The 22,089-nt window shown below is 58.2% G+C and overlaps 7 non-coding genes across 7 annotated transcripts; all 7 read left to right on the forward strand.

Annotated features, from left to right (window-relative positions):
- Window positions 1-11,154: 11,154 nt before the first annotated feature.
- LOC143675117 (5S ribosomal RNA) lies at window positions 11,155-11,273 on the forward strand. The gene has a single exon (XR_013171364.1). It is a non-coding gene; the product is annotated as a 5S ribosomal RNA (ribosomal RNA).
- A 1,597-nt stretch (window positions 11,274-12,870) lies between these two features.
- On the forward strand, window positions 12,871-12,989 carry LOC143675228 (5S ribosomal RNA). The gene has a single exon (XR_013171470.1). It is a non-coding gene; the product is annotated as a 5S ribosomal RNA (ribosomal RNA).
- A 1,597-nt stretch (window positions 12,990-14,586) lies between these two features.
- On the forward strand, window positions 14,587-14,705 carry LOC143675340 (5S ribosomal RNA). Its single transcript, XR_013171567.1, has one exon. It is a non-coding gene; the product is annotated as a 5S ribosomal RNA (ribosomal RNA).
- A 1,599-nt stretch (window positions 14,706-16,304) lies between these two features.
- On the forward strand, window positions 16,305-16,423 carry LOC143675411 (5S ribosomal RNA). The gene has a single exon (XR_013171636.1). It is a non-coding gene; the product is annotated as a 5S ribosomal RNA (ribosomal RNA).
- Window positions 16,424-18,024: 1,601 nt separating this feature from the next.
- On the forward strand, window positions 18,025-18,143 carry LOC143675423 (5S ribosomal RNA). Its single transcript, XR_013171647.1, has one exon. It is a non-coding gene; the product is annotated as a 5S ribosomal RNA (ribosomal RNA).
- Window positions 18,144-19,741: 1,598 nt separating this feature from the next.
- LOC143675123 (5S ribosomal RNA) lies at window positions 19,742-19,860 on the forward strand. Its single transcript, XR_013171367.1, has one exon. It is a non-coding gene; the product is annotated as a 5S ribosomal RNA (ribosomal RNA).
- A 1,600-nt stretch (window positions 19,861-21,460) lies between these two features.
- Window positions 21,461-21,579, forward strand: LOC143675134 (5S ribosomal RNA). The gene has a single exon (XR_013171378.1). It is a non-coding gene; the product is annotated as a 5S ribosomal RNA (ribosomal RNA).
- The last annotated feature ends 510 nt before the right edge of the window (window positions 21,580-22,089 follow it).

A 22,089-nucleotide genomic window follows, 5' to 3' on the forward strand; every position in this document is an offset into this window, starting at 1 on the left:
AATACAATACTTTAAGATCCTTTAAGAAATGGGAGGAGGATTGAGAAAGCCTTCTTGACCAAAAGGGATGTCATGGTCAGGTTCATGTGTTGACTTGGCCAAGTGGTGGTACCTGTTTGTCTGGTTAGGCAAGTGCTGGCCTGTCTGTTGCAGTGAGGACATTTCCTAGAATCAAATCATGATCATGTTAGCTGCATCCACAGCTGATTCCATTTGTAATCAGCCAAGGGGAATGTCTTCTGTAATGAGTGATTCTTAATCTAATCACTGGAAGCCTTTAGGGTTCAGAAGAGACAGGCTCTCTTCCTGCTTGGGCTGGCGAGCCTCTACTGTAGAGTTCGTCCAGACCCCCTTCGGAGTCATCAGCTTCACAGCCTGCCCTGTGGATTTTGGACTCTGCGTTCCCACAGTTATGTGAGACACTTTTATAAATTTTATATTTGCGAGTGTTTCCTATTTATTCTGTTTCTCTAGAGAACCCTAAACTAATTCAAGGGGGAAGAGAGAAATGAGAAAAATTAAAGTTTCACTGGCTGAGAGATTTCAGAGTCAAGAGGTTATCCTGGAAGTTCTTCTTGTGCATTATATAGGTATCCCGTTTTTAGTTTATGGTGTATTGGAGTTGCTGGAGGGAGGTTCCTGAACTGTTGAGCTGTATTCCAGCAGCCTTGATTCTTGAAGATGATTGTATAAAAGATATAACTTTTACAATGTAACTGTGTGATTGTAAAAACCTTGTTCCTTTTATCAAAGGTAAGGACAGATGAGTAAAAAAAAATGGATAAAAATAAATAAGTAATGGGAGTATAAGGGGTAAAATAAGTTGGATAGATGGAAATACTAGTGGTCAATGAAAGGGAGGGGTAAGGGGTATGGTATTTATGAGTTTTTTCTTTTTATTTCTTTTTATGGAGTGATTCAAATGTTCTAAAAAATGATCATGGTGATGAATGCACAACTATGTGATGATATTGTAAGCCATTCATTGTACACCATGTATGAACTGTATGTGTGCAAAGATGTGTCAAAATATTTAAGTAAATAAATGAATAAAAAGAAATGGGAAAATGGTTCTGGAGCAGCTAGAAGGAAAAATCTGAGGTGATGGTATGGTAGCCCATGACAAACTCTGGGATCTGAGTTTGTAGCTACTTGTTGAATAGTGCTTTGAAGACTACTGCTTTTTCTTTCTTTGCTTTGTATATATGTTATGTTATACATTTAAAAAAAGTTAAAAAAACAAAAAAAGAAACGGGAGAAAACAACTCCCATTTTTTCCTGGTTCAAAGTATCTAATGTTATATCAATGTTTAGTCTCGTAGATAAAGGAAAATTTAGTCCTGAGGTTATATATTCAAGTGATAAAATTCATCTCTTAAGAAAAGACAGCATGTGAACTATGGAAAACTAATTTTCTTTGATTAATTTTTTTTTTCACGAAGTGGTAGAGGTAGGAGTGATTTTTGCACATGTTTAAGTCTAAAGAAAGTTATATTAGTCCTTAGACCTGTGTTCATTTGATTCTTATTTATAGGAGTTTAGGAATTAAAAAATACCCAATGATTTGTTTTAGCCACACTTCCTGTAGAAGTTAGTATGTTTGCATTTGTTAAATATTACTTTATGTAGTATTTGTTTTTTACTTTATGTAATGTATTTGTTTTTTCTATTTCCAAAAACACATGTTGCTACAATTAAAGATTTTTTTAAGAATTCCTAATAACCACAAGAACAGCATTATCTATTATTTTTGCCTCCGTGGACCTATTGTTTTTTTGTTTTTTGGTATTGGTGTGCATTTTAAACACTTCTGATTAGACTTTTTTTTTTGACTTTTTTATTGTTGAGTATAACATATATACAAAGCAAAGAAATAAAAAAGCAATGGTTTTAAAAGCTTTCTTCAACAAGTAGTTATAGGAAAGATTCCAAGGTTTGTCATGGGGTACCATACAATCCTCTCAAATTTTTCCTTCTAGCTGCTCTAGAATATAGGAGGCTAGAAGGCTTGAATATTGTTTGGGATCACAATCGACTTTTTTTTCCTTTTTTACTGAAAAAAATAGCATATATACAAAAAGCTGTAAATTTCAAAGCACAGCAGCACAATTAGTTGTAAAACATATTTCAGAGTTTGATATGGGTTACAATTCCACAATTTTAGGTTTTTACTTCTAGCTGCTCTAAAATACTGGAGGCTAAAAAAGTATCAAATTAATGATTCAGGATTCATTTTCATTTGTTAAATCCTATCTTCTCTGTATAACTCCACCACCACCTTTGATCTTTCCGTCCCTCTCTTTAGGGGTGTTTGGGTTAGGGCCATTCTAAATTTTTCATATTGGAAGGGTCTGTCACTAATATGGGGTAGGGAGATTGCACAATCTAATGTTCTGGAGAGGCTGGGCTAAGTTTCTGGACTCATCTGGACCTGGGACCCATCTGGAGGTTGTAGGTTTCTGGAAAGTTACTCTAGTACATGTAACCCTTGTAGAATCGTATGTATTGCCCTAGGTGTTCTTTAGGATTGGCTGGAATGGTCCTGGTTGGGGGTTGGCAGGTTATGATAGGTAGCAAGGTCTAACTGATACTTGTATAAGAGCAACCTCCAGAGTAGCCTCTCCACTCTATTTGAACTCTCTCTGCCACTGATACTTTATTAGTTACACTCCTTTTCCCCCCTTTGGTCAGGATGGAATTGTTGATCCCATAGTGCCATGTCTGGATTCATCCCTGGGAGTCATCTCCCATGTCGCCAGAGAGACTCTCACCCCTGTATGTCATGTCCCACGTAGGGGGGAGGGCAATGATTTCACTTGCAGAGTTGGGCTGAGAGAGAGTGAGGCCACATCTGAGCAGCAGAAGAGGTCCTCCAGAAGTAACTCTTAGGCATACCTATAGGTAGGCTAAGCTTCTCCACTACCTACGTAAGCTTCACAAGAGTAAGCCTCATGATCGAGGGCTTAGTCTATTGATTTGGGTGTCCCTAAAGTTTGACACAGTACCAGGGGATTCCCTGATGATAAGATTTAATAGTTTGATATTCTTTAACCCCTCCCTCAACAGACTTTGCCAATACTTTTTTGATTATCTGCTTAATATACTTTAAGATGTATCCAGGCATTACAGTATTCTATACAGGATTAAAGAATCTCTTTCTTATTCTGGGCTCCCTATGTTTCATTTGTCCAAATGAGCTATACAGATAGGTTGAGTTAGGTTATGAACTACAGAAAATTTCAGTTCCAGGCAAATAATTTCTTCCATTAGTCTCAAAGCATATGTGTGGTTCTAAAATATAGACACTGTCTTCCTTACCCCTGTGTTCTGAATTACTTTAACCCCAACCTGTTTGGCTTCATTCTTATCTCTAAATGTCAGGCTATATATATAAAACAGCCTCTCATAATCCACAAATAATGATCACCACTCCGGACTTAATGTGTCTACTCTAAAAGCTTACAATCTAGGCCCCTGTTTTCTTATAAGCATTTTCTAAAGGTGACCATACCATTCTTGTTCTTTTGTTTCTGGCTTATTTTGTCTCACGAAAGGTCCCACATGTTCATTCACATTGTTGCATGCCTCACAACTTTGTTCCTTTTCGTAGCAGCACAACCTTTGTTCATAAGTATACACCATCATTCACCAATCAACTTCTCTGTCATTGTATCCTTCAGCCACCTGCATTCATCGGGCATCATGTATAGGGCCCAAAATCCACAGTCCATCAGCATTCTCAATTTTAGATAATTTCATTGTTCCCAAGAGGAAGAAAATCAATAAACACACCCTAGCCAAATAGGAAATCTAAACCTCCTCTTTACTGTTGTCCCTCACCCCATTATTTTCCTCTGCTTTGCTGTGGTAGTGCTGATGGTTTCCTTTTGAACATAGCTCATAGCATGCAATAGCAGTTTTCTCCCTGTACCCTGGATTTTAACACTCTTTGTAAAAGAATCATATCTTTGAAGTATTTCTTGCAAGAACTAGTTAATATTTCTAGTGTTAATCAGTGGGTCCCCTAGGTCTATATAACCCCTTTCAATCTTGTTCATCTTCAATATGGTAATATTACTTATGGACCCACTAGAGAACCACTTTCACTCCAGTCTATTCCCTTACTTTGTAGTTCAGCCTCATTAGCTAATGGTTCACCCATCTCTAACTTCTGTGTATCTCTAAGGCCCCTATATTCTGTTATTATAAGCCTCTATACCTTTATGCTGGTCATAAAAATGGAATTATACACTATCTATCCTTTTGTGTCTGGCTAAGTTCACTCAGTATTATGTCCTCAAGGCTCATCCATCTTGTCATGTGCTTCAGGATGTCATTTTGTCTTACTGCTGCATAATATTCCATCGTGTGTGTGTATATATCTATATATATATACACACCGCATTTTGTTGATCCACTCATCTGTTGATGGACATTTCATTTACTTCCATCTTTTGGCAATTGTGAATAATGCTGCTATGAACATCAGTGTGCAAATGTGTGTTTGTGTCATTGCTTTTAGCTCTTCTGGGTTTAAACCAAGTAATGCTATTGCTGGGTCATAGGGCAACTCGATATTTAGTTTCCTAAGTAACTGCCAGTCTTCCATAGTAGCTGCACCATTATACATTCCCACCAGCAGTGCATAAGTGTCCCAGTTTCTCCACATCCTCTCCAACATTTATAGTTTCCTGTTTGTTTAATACCAGCCATTCTTATAGGTGTGAGGTGGTATCTCATTGTAGTCTTGATCTGCATTTCCCTTATAGCCAACAAAAATGAGCATCTTTTCATGTGCTTTTGAACCATTTGTATTTGTTCTTCAGAAAAATGCCTGTTCATATCTTTAGACCATTTTGTAATTGGGTTGCTTGTTTTTTTTTGTTTTTGAGTTGTATGATTTCTTTGTATATACAGGAACTCAAACCTTTGTCTGATATGTGATTTCCAAATATTTTCTCCCATTGAGTTGGCTGCCTCTTCTCTCTGATTTTCCCTATAAGGCCTTCAGTAATAGGATTAAGACCTGTCCTGTTTCAGTTGGGCTATACCTTAACTGAAGCAAGCTCTTCAAAAGGTCCTGTTGACTTAGCCTACTTACATGTATTCCTGAAATTTACTTCTGGAGGACCTCTTTTGTTGCTCAGATGTGGCCTCTCTCTAAACCCAACTCTGCAAGTGAAATCGTTGCCTTCCCCCCTACATGGGATATGACATCCAGGTGTAAAAATCTCTCTGGCAGCGTGGGAGATGACGCCCAGAGATGAGCGTGGTGTTGGCACTGTGGGATCAACAATGCCATCCTGGCCAAAAGAGAGAAAAGGTATATAACAAATAAGGTACAGTGGCTGACAGAGTTTAAATAGTGTCGAGAGGCTACTCTGGAGGTCACTATTATGCAAACTTCAGTTAGACATTACTACCGATCATAACTTGCCAAACCCTAACCAAAACTGTTCCTGCCAATCCTAAAGAACCCCTAGTGTGATATATAAGGTTCTACAAATGTCCGTGCACTAGGGTAACTTTCCAGAAACCTATAACCTCCAGATGGATCCCTGGACCAGATAAGTCCTAAAATGCACAGGGGCCAATCTCTTGAGAACATCAACTAGTTCCATCCTCCTATCCCATATTATTGACATCACCTTCCAACATGAAAAGGCTAGAATGAGCATATCCCCAATACCCCTGAAGAGTAGGAAAAAGAACAAAGGTGATGGTGGAGTTATACAGAGTAGATAAGATTTAAAAAATGAGTATGATTGTTCAATCATTATATTGATATTTCTTTTAGTCCCCAGTATCTTAAAAGCAGCCAGAAGTAAAAACCTAAAATTGTGGAATTGTAACCCATACCAAGCACTGAAATGTTCTACAACTAGTTGTTGCGATGTACTTTGAAATTTATTGCTTTTTTGTATATATGTTATTTTTCAGAAAAAAAAAAAGTTGAGTATGATGATAAATGCAGAAAAATAAAAAATTGTGAAAAGAAAAAATAAAAGGTCCTATTTACAAGGTGTATTAGTTAGGATTCTCTAGAGAAACAGAATCAACAGGGAACACTCGCAAATATAAAATTTATAAAAGTGTCTCATGTGACCATGGAAACAGAGTCCAAAATCCGCAGGGCAGGGTGTGAAGCCAAGAATTCTGATGGAGGGTCGCCAGCTGAAACAGGAAGAGCCTGTCTCTTCTGAATCCTCCTTAAAAGGTTTCCAGTGATTAGATTGAGCATCACTCATTGCAGAAGACACTCCCCTTTGGCTGATTACAAATGGAATCAGCTGTGGATGCAGCTGACGTGCTCATGATCTAATTCTATGAAATGTCCTCATTGCAACAGACAGGCCAGCACTTGCCCAACCAGACAAACAGGTACCACCACTTGGCCAAGTTGACACATGAACCTGATGATGACACAGGATTTTGGAAACAAGCCTTCAGTTTTTATATCTTAATTTCTTTTCTGAATCATTTGTTTCTAAAAATAGTACAGTTAATTTTGGAAACAAGCCTTCAGTTTCTATATCAATATTAAAAATAAAGGAATTGATTAACTTTAAGAACATGTTTTTCTGGGTACATACCTCCAAGCCACCACACAGGCACAACTCAAAATTTCCCATTTTAGTCACTTTCAAGTATAGAATTTAGTGATATTAACTATATCACCAATATTGTGCTACCATCACCAGTATCCATACCCAAATTTTTTTATCACCTCAAACAGAAGCTCTGCAACTATGAAGCAGTAACTCCCCAGCACCCCAGCTCTTGGTAACCTTTTATCTACTTTCTGTCACTATAAATTTGCTTATTCTAGGTATTTCATGTAAGTGAGATCATACAGTATTTGTCTTTTTATGTCTCACTTATTTTGCTCAACATAATATCTTCAAGGTTTATCCCTACTGTAGCATGTATCATAGAACTTCGTTCTTTTTTTACAGGTGAATAATATTCCATTGCGTGTGTACGTCTCATTTTCTTTATGCACTCACTACCAATGGAAATGTTGCTTCTACCTTTTGCTATTCTGAATGACAATGCTATGAACATTGGCATACAAATATCAGAGTATATATCTGCTTTCAATTTTGGGGGGTATATTCTTAGAAATGACATTACTGCATCATATGGTAATTCTGTGTTCCACTTTCTGAGTAACCACCAAACTTACCACCATGGCTGTACCATTTTACAATCACAATGTTGTAAAACGTACAAGGGTTCCAACTTCCACAACTGGTAAAGGTGGTGGGGAATGAACCCCTATACTAATTTAACTGTTTGTATTTTTTAAACCTGTTTTGCTTATATAAATGAAGTATATTTTAGCAGAATTAATTTAGCTTTTTATTCTTTCTCTTTAACAGCTGTTTTGAGTTGTCAGTTTCCTTAGTAATAACAAAGTAAAATGGCCAATAATCTGAAAATTGAGAGCATTTTCCATTTCTATATTATATTAAGTATAAGCAGTTAATTTGAATAAAGTGCTAATAATTTATACCTTCTAAATCAAGCTTCATTTACCTTCAGTGTTAGGTCTTAATGTGCATTTGCTAATAGTTAATGTTTATACATATGGTTTTATGCTTCTGTTGTAGTTTGCTAGCTGCCGGAATGCAACACACCAGAGACGGATTGGCTTTTAATAAAAGGGGATTTATTTTGTTGGTTCTTCAGAGGAAAGGCAGCTAGCTTTCCACTGAGGTTCTTCCTTACGTGGAAGGCACAAGATGGTCTCTGCTGGTCTTCTCTCCAGGTCCCTGGGTTCCAGCAACTTTCCCCAGGTTGAATTCTTTCTGCATCTCCAAAGGCCTGGGCTGAGCTGCTAGTCCTGAGATGAGGAATGCCAAGCTGCTTAGGCTGTGCTACATTGCGCTCTCTCATTTAAGCACCAGCCAATTAAGTCAAACGTCACTCACTGCAGCAGACATGCCTCCTAGCCTACTGCAGATGTAATTAGCAACAGATGAGGTTCAGGTACCATTGGCTATGTCCGCAGCAACTAGACTAGGTATGCTCACCTGGCCAAGTTGACAACTGAATCTAACTAACACAGCTTAATTTCTTTTGCTGAATCATTTGTTTCTAAAAATAGTACAGTTAATTTTTGAAACAAGCCTTCAGTTTTTATATCAATATTAAAAATAAATACTACATGGGCATCAAAGAAATTTGTTAAGAAAGTAAAAATGTAGCCTGCACAATGGGAAACAATATTTGGAAACCACATAACAGATAAGGGTTTAGTACCCAGAATATATAAAGGGAATTCCTCAAACTTGACAACAGAAAGACAACCCAATTTTTAAAATGAGCAAAAAATGTGACTGTGTGATTGTGAAAACCTTGTGTCTGATGCTCCTTTTATCTAAGGTATGGACAGATGAATAAAAAATAAATAACGGGGGAACAAATGTTAAAATAAATTGAGTATATTGAAATGCTAGTGATCAATGAAAGGGAGTGGTAAGGGGTATAGAAAAAAATAGGGGGAACAAAGGTTAAAATACATTGGGTAGATGGAAATACTAGCAGTCAATGAGAGGGAGGGGTAAGGGGTATGGGATGTATGAGTTTTTTCTTTTTCTTTTAAAAATTTTTTTTAATAAAATCAATCAAAATACAATATGAACATTATTTCTTTTTCTGGAGTGATGCAAATGTTCTAAGAAATGATCAAGATGATGAATATACAACTATGTAATGATATTGTGAGCCACTAATTTTACACCAACTATGGAATGTTCATATCTTAAGAATATTTGTGTGTCTATGTCATTTTGTCAATAAAAATATATTTTTTAAATGGGCAAAAAACATGAACAGACAATTCTCAGAAGAGGAAATACAAATGGTTAAAAGGCACACGAAAAGATGCTCAACTTCACTGGCTGTTAGAGAAATATAAATCAAAACCACAATGAGATATCATCTCACACCCACTAGACTAGCCATTATCAAAAAAAAAAAACCCAGAAAATGACAAGTGCTGGACAGAATGTGGAGTAAGAAACACACTTATCCACTGTTGGTGGGAATGTCAAATGGTACAACTGCTGTGGAAGGCCGTTGGGCAGTTCCTCAGGAAGTTAAGTATAGAATTGCCATATGATCCAGCCATACCATTGCTAGATATCTCTTCAGAAGACATGAGGGCAAGGACAAAAACAGACATTTACACACCAGTGTTTATAGCAACATTATTTACAATTGCCAAGAGATAGAAACAGCCCTAGTGTCCATCAGTGGTTAAGTGGCTAAACAAGCTGTGGTATATACATACAATGGAATTTTATACAATTGTAGTACAGAATAATGCCATGAAGCATGTAACCACAACAGATGGACCTTGAGAACATTATGCTGAATGAAATTAGCCAGAAACAAAAGGACAAATGCTGTATAGTCTCACTAATATGAACTAACATTAATGAGTGAACTTGGAGAATTTCAGTTCAGAACACAGGTTATCAGGAGAGATTGGATGACTAGTGCTGAAGGAATACAGATTGTTCAACAGATATGTTATTCTAAAAATAAAAGATTACAACTACAATTAAGATGTCTGTGTCATATAATGGTTCCAAATAAAAGTATTGTGTAAACTTTTAGTGATGAGAAATATTAGGAATTTGACCTCATTTAGTGACTGTTTTCCATTAGTCTTTTAAAATTTACTTCCAAGCAAATGTCTCTCGCGGACCAGAAGAAACCCAGGCCCCGCCGGGTTTCTCTCGAGGCCGAGACCCCCTTAACCCGCTGGACCCCTTCTCGCCCGTCGTGCCCTTGCGGGACGTGTTCGCCCCTGCCTGGCCCCAAACGGTGCCCGACAGAGGGCGCTCCCGCCTTGCCGCCCCGGCCGTCAGAGGCCGGCATGGCTGCCTGCCCCTGCCTGGCACCGCTGCCTTGGCACCGGGACGCCGTGCCACGGACTTGCCCTGTACTCCCGGCCCCAGGGGGCCAGACCCACCCGGCCACCCCCTCCGGCTCCTTGAGGTCCCTTCCTTAGGGGCGCCTGCTCTCCAGGAACCCATCCAGCGCATTCGGCCCCCTCCGGGACCCCCCTGCTGACCAAGGCCGGGCCACCAGGGAGCCCGGTGGGAGAAGGACGAACGGACGGGCGGGCGGCCAGAAGCATGGCAGGGAACCCATTCTGCCCGGAAAACGCCCCCACCCCCACCCACCTTCGGGTGCCCGCCGACCACCGCTCCAAAGCCAGAGGCCGCAGCCTCGGCGCCCCGGGGTCCACCGGAGGCCGGAGCTGTGCGAGAGGCCCCGCACACCGCAGCCCCGGCGGGCGTCGTCCGGGTGGCGGCCGCGCCAAGGGACTCCGGTCGGTGGGCTCCAGAGCTGCGCCTCCCCTAACGGATCCCCGAGACCGATGCCCGTGGGCAACGGCAAGGACATCGCTCTCCTCCGCCAGGCGATGATGCCTGCCGACAGCCTGCCCCCACTCCACCCCTACGCCCCCCGCCCCACCCCCGCAGGCACGACCGGCTAGCCTCCAGGTGTCGCGCCGGTCACGGGAGTGCCAGGGCCGCAGGGAGAGGGGAGGACAGGTGGGACCGGATGTCTGGACGCGCTGGCTCGGGGCGCCGGGGCGGGGTGGGGGTGGGGGTGGAGGTGGGGGGGAAGGGGCGGGAAGGGCCGTCGAGGGGACGGAGCGAGGCCACCAGCTTGGGCAGAAGACGTGCCTGTGGACTGGGCGAGCCAGCAGGCCTCGGGCGCCTCCCTCCCCCATGGCCCGGCCTGGGTTGGCCGCGCTCAGGCAAGTCCACGGGGCCGGCGGGCCCCTTACGCGCCCTGGGAGGCACGTGGGCCCCCTGCGAGGAAGGGCGGGGTGGGGCCGCCCGGCCGCTCGCTGGACAGGCGAGCCGCCAGGGGCCGCTGGCCGTTCCGGCGGGGGAGGGGCTTGGGGGAAAGCGGGACCCCGGCAGCGGCGAGCAAGTGGGGTGGGAGCCGGGGTGGGGCTGCGTCGCGAGGCGGGGCCGGGGGAGACACTCCGGGGACCGAACCGGGCTGGGCGGCGCCAAGGGTCGCAGGGCGCCGCCTCCTGGGGACGCGCGGAGCCGCGGCGCAGGCCCCGCAGCCAGCCCTCGGCAGCGCAGGCTCTTGGGGCCGGCGGTGGCAGCGGCCCGCGTCTACGGCCATACCACCCTGAACGCGCCCGATCTCGTCTGATCTCGGAAGCTAAGCAGGGTCGGGCCTGGTTAGTACTTGGATGGGAGACCGCCTGGGAATACCGGGTGCTGTAGGCTTTTGCCCTGCGCACTTCTAGTCCTGGCGCCTCCCGCTCTCCTCCTTTTGGCCTCCGCCCCCCGCGGCGCCCCCAGGCCCCCCAGCCGCCCCCAGCCGCGGCCAAACGCCGCACAGCCGGGCGCTTGGCTGCGTCCCGGGGCCGCCCACGTCCCTCGCGGACCCGAAGAAACCCAGGCCCCGCCGGGTTTCTCTCGAGGCCGAGACCCCCTTAACCCGCTGGACCCCTTCTCGCCCGTCGTGCCCTTGCCGGACGAGTTCGCCCCTGCCTGGCCCCAAACGGTGCCCGACAGAGGGCGCTCCCGCCTTGCCGCCCCGGCCGTCAGAGGCCGGCATGGCTGCCTGCCCCTGCCTGGCACCGCTGCCTTGGCACCGGGACGCCGTGCCACGGACTTGCCCTGTACTCCCGGCCCCAGGGGGCCAGACCCACCCGGCCACCCCCTCCGGCTCCTTGAGGTCCCTTCCTTAGGGGCGCCTGCTCTCCAGGAACCCATCCAGCGCATTCGGCCCCCTCCGGGACCCCCCTGCTGACCAAGGCCGGGCCACCAGGGAGCCCGGTGGGAGAAGGACGAACGGACGGGCGGGCGGCCAGAAGCATGGCAGGGAACCCATTCTGCCCGGAAAACGCCCCCACCCCCACCCACCTTCGGGTGCCCGCCGACCACCGCTCCAAAGCCAGAGGCCGCAGCCTCGGCGCCCCGGGGTCCACCGGAGGCCGGAGCTGTGCGAGAGGCCCCGCACACCGCAGCCCCGGCGGGCGTCGTCCGGGTGGCGGCCGCGCCAAGGGACTCCGGTCGGTGGGCTCCAGAGCTGCGCCTCCCCTAACGGATCCCCGAGACCGATGCCCGTGGGCAACGGCAAGGACATCGCTCTCCTCCGCCAGGCGATGATGCCTGCCGACAGCCTGCCCCCACTCCACCCCTACGCCCCCCCCCCCAACCCCGCAGGCACGACCGGCTAGCCTCCAGGTGTCGCGCCGGTCACGGGAGTGCCAGGGCCGCAGGGAGAGGGGAGGACAGGTGGGACCGGATGTCTGGACGCGCTGGCTCGGGGCGCCGGGGCGGGGTGGGGGTGGGGGTGGAGGTGGGGGGGAAGGGGCGGGAAGGGCCGTCGAGGGGACGGAGCGAGGCCACCAGCTTGGGCAGAAGACGTGCCTGTGGACTGGGCGAGCCAGCAGGCCTCGGGCGCCTCCCTCCCCCATGGCCCGGCCTGGGTTGGCCGCGCTCAGGCAAGTCCACGGGGCCGGCGGGCCCCTTACGCGCCCTGGGAGGCACGTGGGCCCCCTGCGAGGAAGGGCGGGGTGGGGCCGCCCGGCCGCTCGCTGGACAGGCGAGCCGCCAGGGGCCGCTGGCCGTTCCGGCGGGGGAGGGGCTTGGGGGAAAGCGGGACCCCGGCAGCGGCGAGCAAGTGGGGTGGGAGCCGGGGTGGGGCTGCGTCGCGAGGAGGGGCCGGGGGAGACACTCCGGGGACCGAACCGGGCTGGGCGGCGCCAAGGGTCGCAGGGCGCCGCCTCCTGGGGACGCGCGGAGCCGCGGCGCAGGCCCCGCAGCCAGCCCTCGGCAGCGCAGGCTCTTGGGGCCGGCGGTGGCAGCGGCCCGCGTCTACGGCCATACCACCCTGAACGCGCCCGATCTCGTCTGATCTCGGAAGCTAAGCAGGGTCGGGCCTGGTTAGTACTTGGATGGGAGACCGCCTGGGAATACCGGGTGCTGTAGGCTTTTGCCCTGCGCACTTCTAGTCCTGGCGCCTCCCGCTCTCCTCCTTTTGGCCTCCGCCCCCCGCGTCGCCTCCAGGCCCCCCAGCCGCCCCCAGCCGCGGCCAAACGCCGCACAGCCGGGCGCTTGGCTGCGTCCCGGGGCCGCCCACGTCCCTCGCGGACCCGAAGAAACCCAGGCCCCGCCGGGTTTCTCTCGAGGCCGAGACCCCCTTAACCCGCTGGACCCCTTCTCGCCCGTCGTGCCCTTGCCGGACGAGTTCGCCCCTGCCTGGCCCCAAACGGTGCCCGACAGAGGGCGCTCCCGCCTTGCCGCCCCGGCCGTCAGAGGCCGGCATGGCTGCCTGCCCCTGCCTGGCACCGCTGCCTTGGCACCGGGACGCCGTGCCACGGACTTGCCCTGTACTCCCGGCCCCAGGGGGCCAGACCCACCCGGCCACCCCCTCCGGCTCCTTGAGGTCCCTTCCTTAGGGGCGCCTGCTCTCCAGGAACCCATCCAGCGCATTCGGCCCCCTCCGGGACCCCCCTGCTGACCAAGGCCGGGCCACCAGGGAGCCCGGTGGGAGAAGGACGAACGGACGGGCGGGCGGCCAGAAGCATGGCAGGGAACCCATTCTGCCCGGAAAACGCCCCCACCCCCACCCACCTTCGGGTGCCCGCCGACCACCGCTCCAAAGCCAGAGGCCGCAGCCTCGGCGCCCCGGGGTCCACCGGAGGCCGGAGCTGTGCGAGAGGCCCCGCACACCGCAGCCCCGGCGGGCGTCGTCCGGGTGGCGGCCGCGCCAAGGGACTCCGGTCGGTGGGCTCCAGAGCTGCGCCTCCCCTAACGGATCCCCGAGACCGATGCCCGTGGGCAACGGCAAGGACATCGCTCTCCTCCGCCAGGCGATGATGCCTGCCGACAGCCTGCCCCCACTCCACCCCTACGCCCCCCCCCCCAACCCCGCAGGCACGACCGGCTAGCCTCCAGGTGTCGCGCCGGTCACGGGAGTGCCAGGGCCGCAGGGAGAGGGGAGGACAGGTGGGACCGGATGTCTGGACGCGCTGGCTGGGGGCGCCGGGGCGGGGTGGGGGTGGGGGTGGAGGTGGGGGGGAAGGGGCGGGAAGGGCCGTCGAGGGGACGGAGCGAGGCCACCAGCTTGGGCAGAAGACGTGCCTGTGGACTGGGCGAGCCAGCAGGCCTCGGGCGCCTCCCTCCCCCATGGCCCGGCCTGGGTTGGCCGCGCTCAGGCAAGTCCACGGGGCCGGCGGGCCCCTTACGCGCCCTGGGAGGCACGTGGGCCCCCTGCGAGGAAGGGCGGGGTGGGGCCGCCCGGCCGCTCGCTGGACAGGCGAGCCGCCAGGGGCCGCTGGCCGTTCCGGCGGGGGAGGGGCTTGGGGGAAAGCGGGACCCCGGCAGCGGCGAGCAAGTGGGGTGGGAGCCGGGGTGGGGCTGCGTCGCGAGGAGGGGCCGGGGGAGACACTCCGGGGACCGAACCGGGCTGGGCGGCGCCAAGGCTCGCAGGGCGCCGCCTCCTGGGGACGCGCGGAGCCGCGGCGCGGGCCCCGCAGCCAGCCCTCGGCAGCGCAGGCTCTTGGGGCCGGCGGTGGCAGCGGCCCGCGTCTACGGCCATACCACCCTGAACGCGCCCGATCTCGTCTGATCTCGGAAGCTAAGCAGGGTCGGGCCTGGTTAGTACTTGGATGGGAGACCGCCTGGGAATACCGGGTGCTGTAGGCTTTTGCCCTGCGCACTTCTAGTCCTGGCGCCTCCCGCTCTCCTCCTTTTGGCCTCCGCCCCCCGCGTCGCCTCCAGGCCCCCCAGCCGCCCCCAGCCGCGGCCAAACGCCGCACAGCCGGGCGCTTGGCTGCGTCCCGGGGCCGCCCACGTCCCTCGCGGACCCGAAGAAACCCAGGCCCCGCCGGGTTTCTCTCGAGGCCGAGACCCCCTTAACCCGCTGGACCCCTTCTCGCCCGTCGTGCCCTTGCCGGACGAGTTCGCCCCTGCCTGGCCCCAAACGGTGCCCGACAGAGGGCGCTCCCGCCTTGCCGCCCCGGCCGTCAGAGGCCGGCATGGCTGCCTGCCCCTGCCTGGCACCGCTGCCTTGGCACCGGGACGCCGTGCCACGGACTTGCCCTGTACTCCCGGCCCCAGGGGGCCAGACCCACCCGGCCACCCCCTCCGGCTCCTTGAGGTCCCTTCCTTAGGGGCGCCTGCTCTCCAGGAACCCATCCAGCGCATTCGGCCCCCTCCGGGACCCCCCTGCTGACCAAGGCCGGGCCACCAGGGAGCCCGGTGGGAGAAGGACGAACGGACGGGCGGGCGGCCAGAAGCATGGCAGGGAACCCATTCTGCCCGGAAAACGCCCCCACCCCCACCCACCTTCGGGTGCCCGCCGACCACCGCTCCAAAGCCAGAGGCCGCAGCCTCGGCGCCCCGGGGTCCACCGGAGGCCGGAGCTGTGCGAGAGGCCCCGCACACCGCAGCCCCGGCGGGCGTCGTCCGGGTGGCGGCCGCGCCAAGGGACTCCGGTCGGTGGGCTCCAGAGCTGCGCCTCCCCTAACGGATCCCCGAGACCGATGCCCGTGGGCAACGGCAAGGACATCGCTCTCCTCCGCCAGGCGATGATGCCTGCCGACAGCCTGCCCCCACTCCACCCCTACGCCCCCCCCCCCCCACCCCCGCAGGCACGACCGGCTAGCCTCCAGGTGTCGCGCCGGTCACGGGAGTGCCAGGGCCGCAGGGAGAGGGGAGGACAGGTGGGACCGGATGTCTGGACGCGCTGGCTCGGGGCGCCGGGGCGGGGTGGGGGTGGGGGTGGAGGTGGGGGGGAAGGGGCGGGAAGGGCCGTCGAGGGGACGGAGCGAGGCCACCAGCTTGGGCAGAAGACGTGCCTGTGGACTGGGCGAGCCAGCAGGCCTCGGGCGCCTCCCTCCCCCATGGCCCGGCCTGGGTTGGCCGCGCTCAGGCAAGTCCACGGGGCCGGCGGGCCCCTTACGCGCCCTGGGAGGCACGTGGGCCCCCTGCGAGGAAGGGCGGGGTGGGGCCGCCCGGCCGCTCGCTGGACAGGCGAGCCGCCAGGGGCCGCTGGCCGTTCCGGCGGGGGAGGGGCTTGGGGGAAAGCGGGACCCCGGCAGCGGCGAGCAAGTGGGGTGGGAGCCGGGGTGGGGCTGCGTCGCGAGGAGGGGCCGGGGGAGACACTCCGGGGACCGAACCGGGCTGGGCGGCGCCAAGGCTCGCAGGGCGCCGCCTCCTGGGGACGCGCGGAGCCGCGGCGCGGGCCCCGCAGCCAGCCCTCGGCAGCGCAGGCTCTTGGGGCCGGCGGTGGCAGCGGCCCGCGTCTACGGCCATACCACCCTGAACGCGCCCGATCTCGTCTGATCTCGGAAGCTAAGCAGGGTCGGGCCTGGTTAGTACTTGGATGGGAGACCGCCTGGGAATACCGGGTGCTGTAGGCTTTTGCCCTGCGCACTTCTAGTCCTGGCGCCTCCGGCTCTCCTCCTTTTGGCCTCCGCCCGCCCCGTCGCCTCCAGGCCCCCCAGCCGCCCCCAGCCGCGGCCAAACGCCGCACAGCCGGGCGCTTGGCTGCGTCCCGGGGCCGCCCACGTCCCTCGCGGACCCGAAGAAACCCAGGCCCCGCCGGGTTTCTCTCGAGGCCGAGACCCCCTTAACCCGCTGGACCCCTTCTCGCCCGTCGTGCCCTTGCCGGACGAGTTCGCCCCTGCCTGGCCCCAAACGGTGCCCGACAGAGGGCGCTCCCGCCTTGCCGCCCCGGCCGTCAGAGGCCGGCATGGCTGCCTGCCCCTGCCTGGCACCGCTGCCTTGGCACCGGGACGCCGTGCCACGGACTTGCCCTGTACTCCCGGCCCCAGGGGGCCAGACCCACCCGGCCACCCCCTCCGGCTCCTTGAGGTCCCTTCCTTAGGGGCGCCTGCTCTCCAGGAACCCATCCAGCGCATTCGGCCCCCTCCGGGACCCCCCTGCTGACCAAGGCCGGGCCACCAGGGAGCCCGGTGGGAGAAGGACGAACGGACGGGCGGGCGGCCAGAAGCATGGCAGGGAACCCATTCTGCCCGGAAAACGCCCCCACCCCCACCCACCTTCGGGTGCCCGCCGACCACCGCTCCAAAGCCAGAGGCCGCAGCCTCGGCGCCCCGGGGTCCACCGGAGGCCGGAGCTGTGCGAGAGGCCCCGCACACCGCAGCCCCGGCGGGCGTCGTCCGGGTGGCGGCCGCGCCAAGGGACTCCGGTCGGTGGGCTCCAGAGCTGCGCCTCCCCTAACGGATCCCCGAGACCGATGCCCGTGGGCAACGGCAAGGACATCGCTCTCCTCCGCCAGGCGATGATGCCTGCCGACAGCCTGCCCCCACTCCACCCCTACGCCCCCCCCCCCCCCCACCCCCCCCGGCACGACCGGCTAGCCTCCAGGTGTCGCGCCGGTCACGGGAGTGCCAGGGCCGCAGGGAGAGGGGAGGACAGGTGGGACCGGATGTCTGGACGCGCTGGCTCGGGGCGCCGGGGCGGGGTGGGGGTGGGGGTGGAGGTGGGGGGGAAGGGGCGGGAAGGGCCGTCGAGGGGACGGAGCGAGGCCACCAGCTTGGGCAGAAGACGTGCCTGTGGACTGGGCGAGCCAGCAGGCCTCGGGCGCCTCCCTCCCCCATGGCCCGGCCTGGGTTGGCCGCGCTCAGGCAAGTCCACGGGGCCGGCGGGCCCCTTACGCGCCCTGGGAGGCACGTGGGCCCCCTGCGAGGAAGGGCGGGGTGGGGCCGCCCGGCCGCTCGCTGGACAGGCGAGCCGCCAGGGGCCGCTGGCCGTTCCGGCGGGGGAGGGGCTTGGGGGAAAGCGGGACCCCGGCAGCGGCGAGCAAGTGGGGTGGGAGCCGGGGTGGGGCTGCGTCGCGAGGAGGGGCCGGGGGAGACACTCCGGGGACCGAACCGGGCTGGGCGGCGCCAAGGCTCGCAGGGCGCCGCCTCCTGGGGACGCGCGGAGCCGCGGCGCGGGCCCCGCAGCCAGCCCTCGGCAGCGCAGGCTCTTGGGGCCGGCGGTGGCAGCGGCCCGCGTCTACGGCCATACCACCCTGAACGCGCCCGATCTCGTCTGATCTCGGAAGCTAAGCAGGGTCGGGCCTGGTTAGTACTTGGATGGGAGACCGCCTGGGAATACCGGGTGCTGTAGGCTTTTGCCCTGCGCACTTCTAGTCCTGGCGCCTCCCGCTCTCCTCCTTTTGGCCTCCGCCCCCCCCGTCGCCTCCCGGCCCCCCCGCCGCCCCCAGCCGCGGCCAAACGCCGCACAGCCGGGCGCTTGGCTGCGTCCCGGGGCCGCCCACGTCCCTCGCGGACCCGAAGAAACCCAGGCCCCGCCGGGTTTCTCTCGAGGCCGAGACCCCCTTAACCCGCTGGACCCCTTCTCGCCCGTCGTGCCCTTGCCGGACGAGTTCGCCCCTGCCTGGCCCCAAACGGTGCCCGACAGAGGGCGCTCCCGCCTTGCCGCCCCGGCCGTCAGAGGCCGGCATGGCTGCCTGCCCCTGCCTGGCACCGCTGCCTTGGCACCGGGACGCCGTGCCACGGACTTGCCCTGTACTCCCGGCCCCAGGGGGCCAGACCCACCCGGCCACCCCCTCCGGCTCCTTGAGGTCCCTTCCTTAGGGGCGCCTGCTCTCCAGGAACCCATCCAGCGCATTCGGCCCCCTCCGGGACCCCCCTGCTGACCAAGGCCGGGCCACCAGGGAGCCCGGTGGGAGAAGGACGAACGGACGGGCGGGCGGCCAGAAGCATGGCAGGGAACCCATTCTGCCCGGAAAACGCCCCCACCCCCACCCACCTTCGGGTGCCCGCCGACCACCGCTCCAAAGCCAGAGGCCGCAGCCTCGGCGCCCCGGGGTCCACCGGAGGCCGGAGCTGTGCGAGAGGCCCCGCACACCGCAGCCCCGGCGGGCGTCGTCCGGGTGGCGGCCGCGCCAAGGGACTCCGGTCGGTGGGCTCCAGAGCTGCGCCTCCCCTAACGGATCCCCGAGACCGATGCCCGTGGGCAACGGCAAGGACATCGCTCTCCTCCGCCAGGCGATGATGCCTGCCGACAGCCTGCCCCCACTCCACCCCTACGCCCCCCCCCCCCACCCCCGCAGGCACGACCGGCTAGCCTCCAGGTGTCGCGCCGGTCACGGGAGTGCCAGGGCCGCAGGGAGAGGGGAGGACAGGTGGGACCGGATGTCTGGACGCGCTGGCTCGGGGCGCCGGGGCGGGGTGGGGGTGGGGGTGGAGGTGGGGGGGAAGGGGCGGGAAGGGCCGTCGAGGGGACGGAGCGAGGCCACCAGCTTGGGCAGAAGACGTGCCTGTGGACTGGGCGAGCCAGCAGGCCTCGGGCGCCTCCCTCCCCCATGGCCCGGCCTGGGTTGGCCGCGCTCAGGCAAGTCCACGGGGCCGGCGGGCCCCTTACGCGCCCTGGGAGGCACGTGGGCCCCCTGCGAGGAAGGGCGGGGTGGGGCCGCCCGGCCGCTCGCTGGACAGGCGAGCCGCCAGGGGCCGCTGGCCGTTCCGGCGGGGGAGGGGCTTGGGGGAAAGCGGGACCCCGGCAGCGGCGAGCAAGTGGGGTGGGAGCCGGGGTGGGGCTGCGTCGCGAGGAGGGGCCGGGGGAGACACTCCGGGGACCGAACCGGGCTGGGCGGCGCCAAGGCTCGCAGGGCGCCGCCTCCTGGGGACGCGCGGAGCCGCGGCGCGGGCCCCGCAGCCAGCCCTCGGCAGCGCAGGCTCTTGGGGCCGGCGGTGGCAGCGGCCCGCGTCTACGGCCATACCACCCTGAACGCGCCCGATCTCGTCTGATCTCGGAAGCTAAGCAGGGTCGGGCCTGGTTAGTACTTGGATGGGAGACCGCCTGGGAATACCGGGTGCTGTAGGCTTTTGCCCTGCGCACTTCTAGTCCTGGCGCCTCCCGCTCTCCTCCTTTTGGCCTCCGCCCCCCCCGTCGCCTCCAGGCCCCCCAGCCGCCCCCAGCCGCGGCCAAACGCCGCACAGCCGGGCGCTTGGCTGCGTCCCGGGGCCGCCCACGTCCCTCGCGGACCCGAAGAAACCCAGGCCCCGCCGGGTTTCTCTCGAGGCCGAGACCCCCTTAACCCGCTGGACCCCTTCTCGCCCGTCGTGCCCTTGCCGGACGAGTTCGCCCCTGCCTGGCCCCAAACGGTGCCCGACAGAGGGCGCTCCCGCCTTGCCGCCCCGGCCGTCAGAGGCCGGCATGGCTGCCTGCCCCTGCCTGGCACCGCTGCCTTGGCACCGGGACGCCGTGCCACGGACTTGCCCTGTACTCCCGGCCCCAGGGGGCCAGACCCACCCGGCCACCCCCTCCGGCTCCTTGAGGTCCCTTCCTTAGGGGCGCCTGCTCTCCAGGAACCCATCCAGCGCATTCGGCCCCCTCCGGGACCCCCCTGCTGACCAAGGCCGGGCCACCAGGGAGCCCGGTGGGAGAAGGACGAACGGACGGGCGGGCGGCCAGAAGCATGGCAGGGAACCCATTCTGCCCGGAAAACGCCCCCACCCCCACCCACCTTCGGGTGCCCGCCGACCACCGCTCCAAAGCCAGAGGCCGCAGCCTCGGCGCCCCGGGGTCCACCGGAGGCCGGAGCTGTGCGAGAGGCCCCGCACACCGCAGCCCCGGCGGGCGTCGTCCGGGTGGCGGCCGCGCCAAGGGACTCCGGTCGGTGGGCTCCAGAGCTGCGCCTCCCCTAACGGATCCCCGAGACCGATGCCCGTGGGCAACGGCAAGGACATCGCTCTCCTCCGCCAGGCGATGATGCCTGCCGACAGCCTGCCCCCACTCCACCCCTACGCCCCCCCCCCCCCCACCCCCGCAGGCACGACCGGCTAGCCTCCAGGTGTCGCGCCGGTCACGGGAGTGCCAGGGCCGCAGGGAGAGGGGAGGACAGGTGGGACCGGATGTCTGGACGCGCTGGCTCGGGGCGCCGGGGCGGGGTGGGGGTGGGGGTGGAGGTGGGGGGGAAGGGGCGGGAAGGGCCGTCGAGGGGACGGAGCGAGGCCACCAGCTTGGGCAGAAGACGTGCCTGTGGACTGGGCGAGCCAGCAGGCCTCGGGCGCCTCCCTCCCCCATGGCCCGGCCTGGGTTGGCCGCGCTCAGGCAAGTCCACGGGGCCGGCGGGCCCCTTACGCGCCCTGGGAGGCACGTGGGCCCCCTGCGAGGAAGGGCGGGGTGGGGCCGCCCGGCCGCTCGCTGGACAGGCGAGCCGCCAGGGGCCGCTGGCCGTTCCGGCGGGGGAGGGGCTTGGGGGAAAGCGGGACCCCGGCAGCGGCGAGCAAGTGGGGTGGGAGCCGGGGTGGGGCTGCGTCGCGAGGAGGGGCCGGGGGAGACACTCCGGGGACCGAACCGGGCTGGGCGGCGCCAAGGCTCGCAGGGCGCCGCCTCCTGGGGACGCGCGGAGCCGCGGCGCGGGCCCCGCAGCCAGCCCTCGGCAGCGCAGGCTCTTGGGGCCGGCGGTGGCAGCGGCCCGCGTCTACGGCCATACCACCCTGAACGCGCCCGATCTCGTCTGATCTCGGAAGCTAAGCAGGGTCGGGCCTGGTTAGTACTTGGATGGGAGACCGCCTGGGAATACCGGGTGCTGTAGGCTTTTGCCCTGCGCACTTCTAGTCCTGGCGCCTCCGGCTCTCCTCCTTTTGGCCTCCGCCCGCCCCGTCGCCTCCAGGCCCCCCAGCCGCCCCCAGCCGCGGCCAAACGCCGCACAGCCGGGCGCTTGGCTGCGTCCCGGGGCCGCCCACGTCCCTCGCGGACCCGAAGAAACCCAGGCCCCGCCGGGTTTCTCTCGAGGCCGAGACCCCCTTAACCCGCTGGACCCCTTCTCGCCCGTCGTGCCCTTGCCGGACGAGTTCGCCCCTGCCTGGCCCCAAACGGTGCCCGACAGAGGGCGCTCCCGCCTTGCCGCCCCGGCCGTCAGAGGCCGGCATGGCTGCCTGCCCCTGCCTGGCACCGCTGCCTTGGCACCGGGACGCCGTGCCACGGACTTGCCCTGTACTCCCGGCCCCAGGGGGCCAGACCCACCCGGCCACCCCCTCCGGCTCCTTGAGGTCCCTTCCTTAGGGGCGCCTGCTCTCCAGGAACCCATCCAGCGCATTCGGCCCCC

This window comes from Tamandua tetradactyla, chromosome 2 (genome assembly GCF_023851605.1).
Source record: "Tamandua tetradactyla isolate mTamTet1 chromosome 2, mTamTet1.pri, whole genome shotgun sequence".
Lineage (NCBI taxonomy): Eukaryota > Metazoa > Chordata > Mammalia > Pilosa > Myrmecophagidae > Tamandua > Tamandua tetradactyla.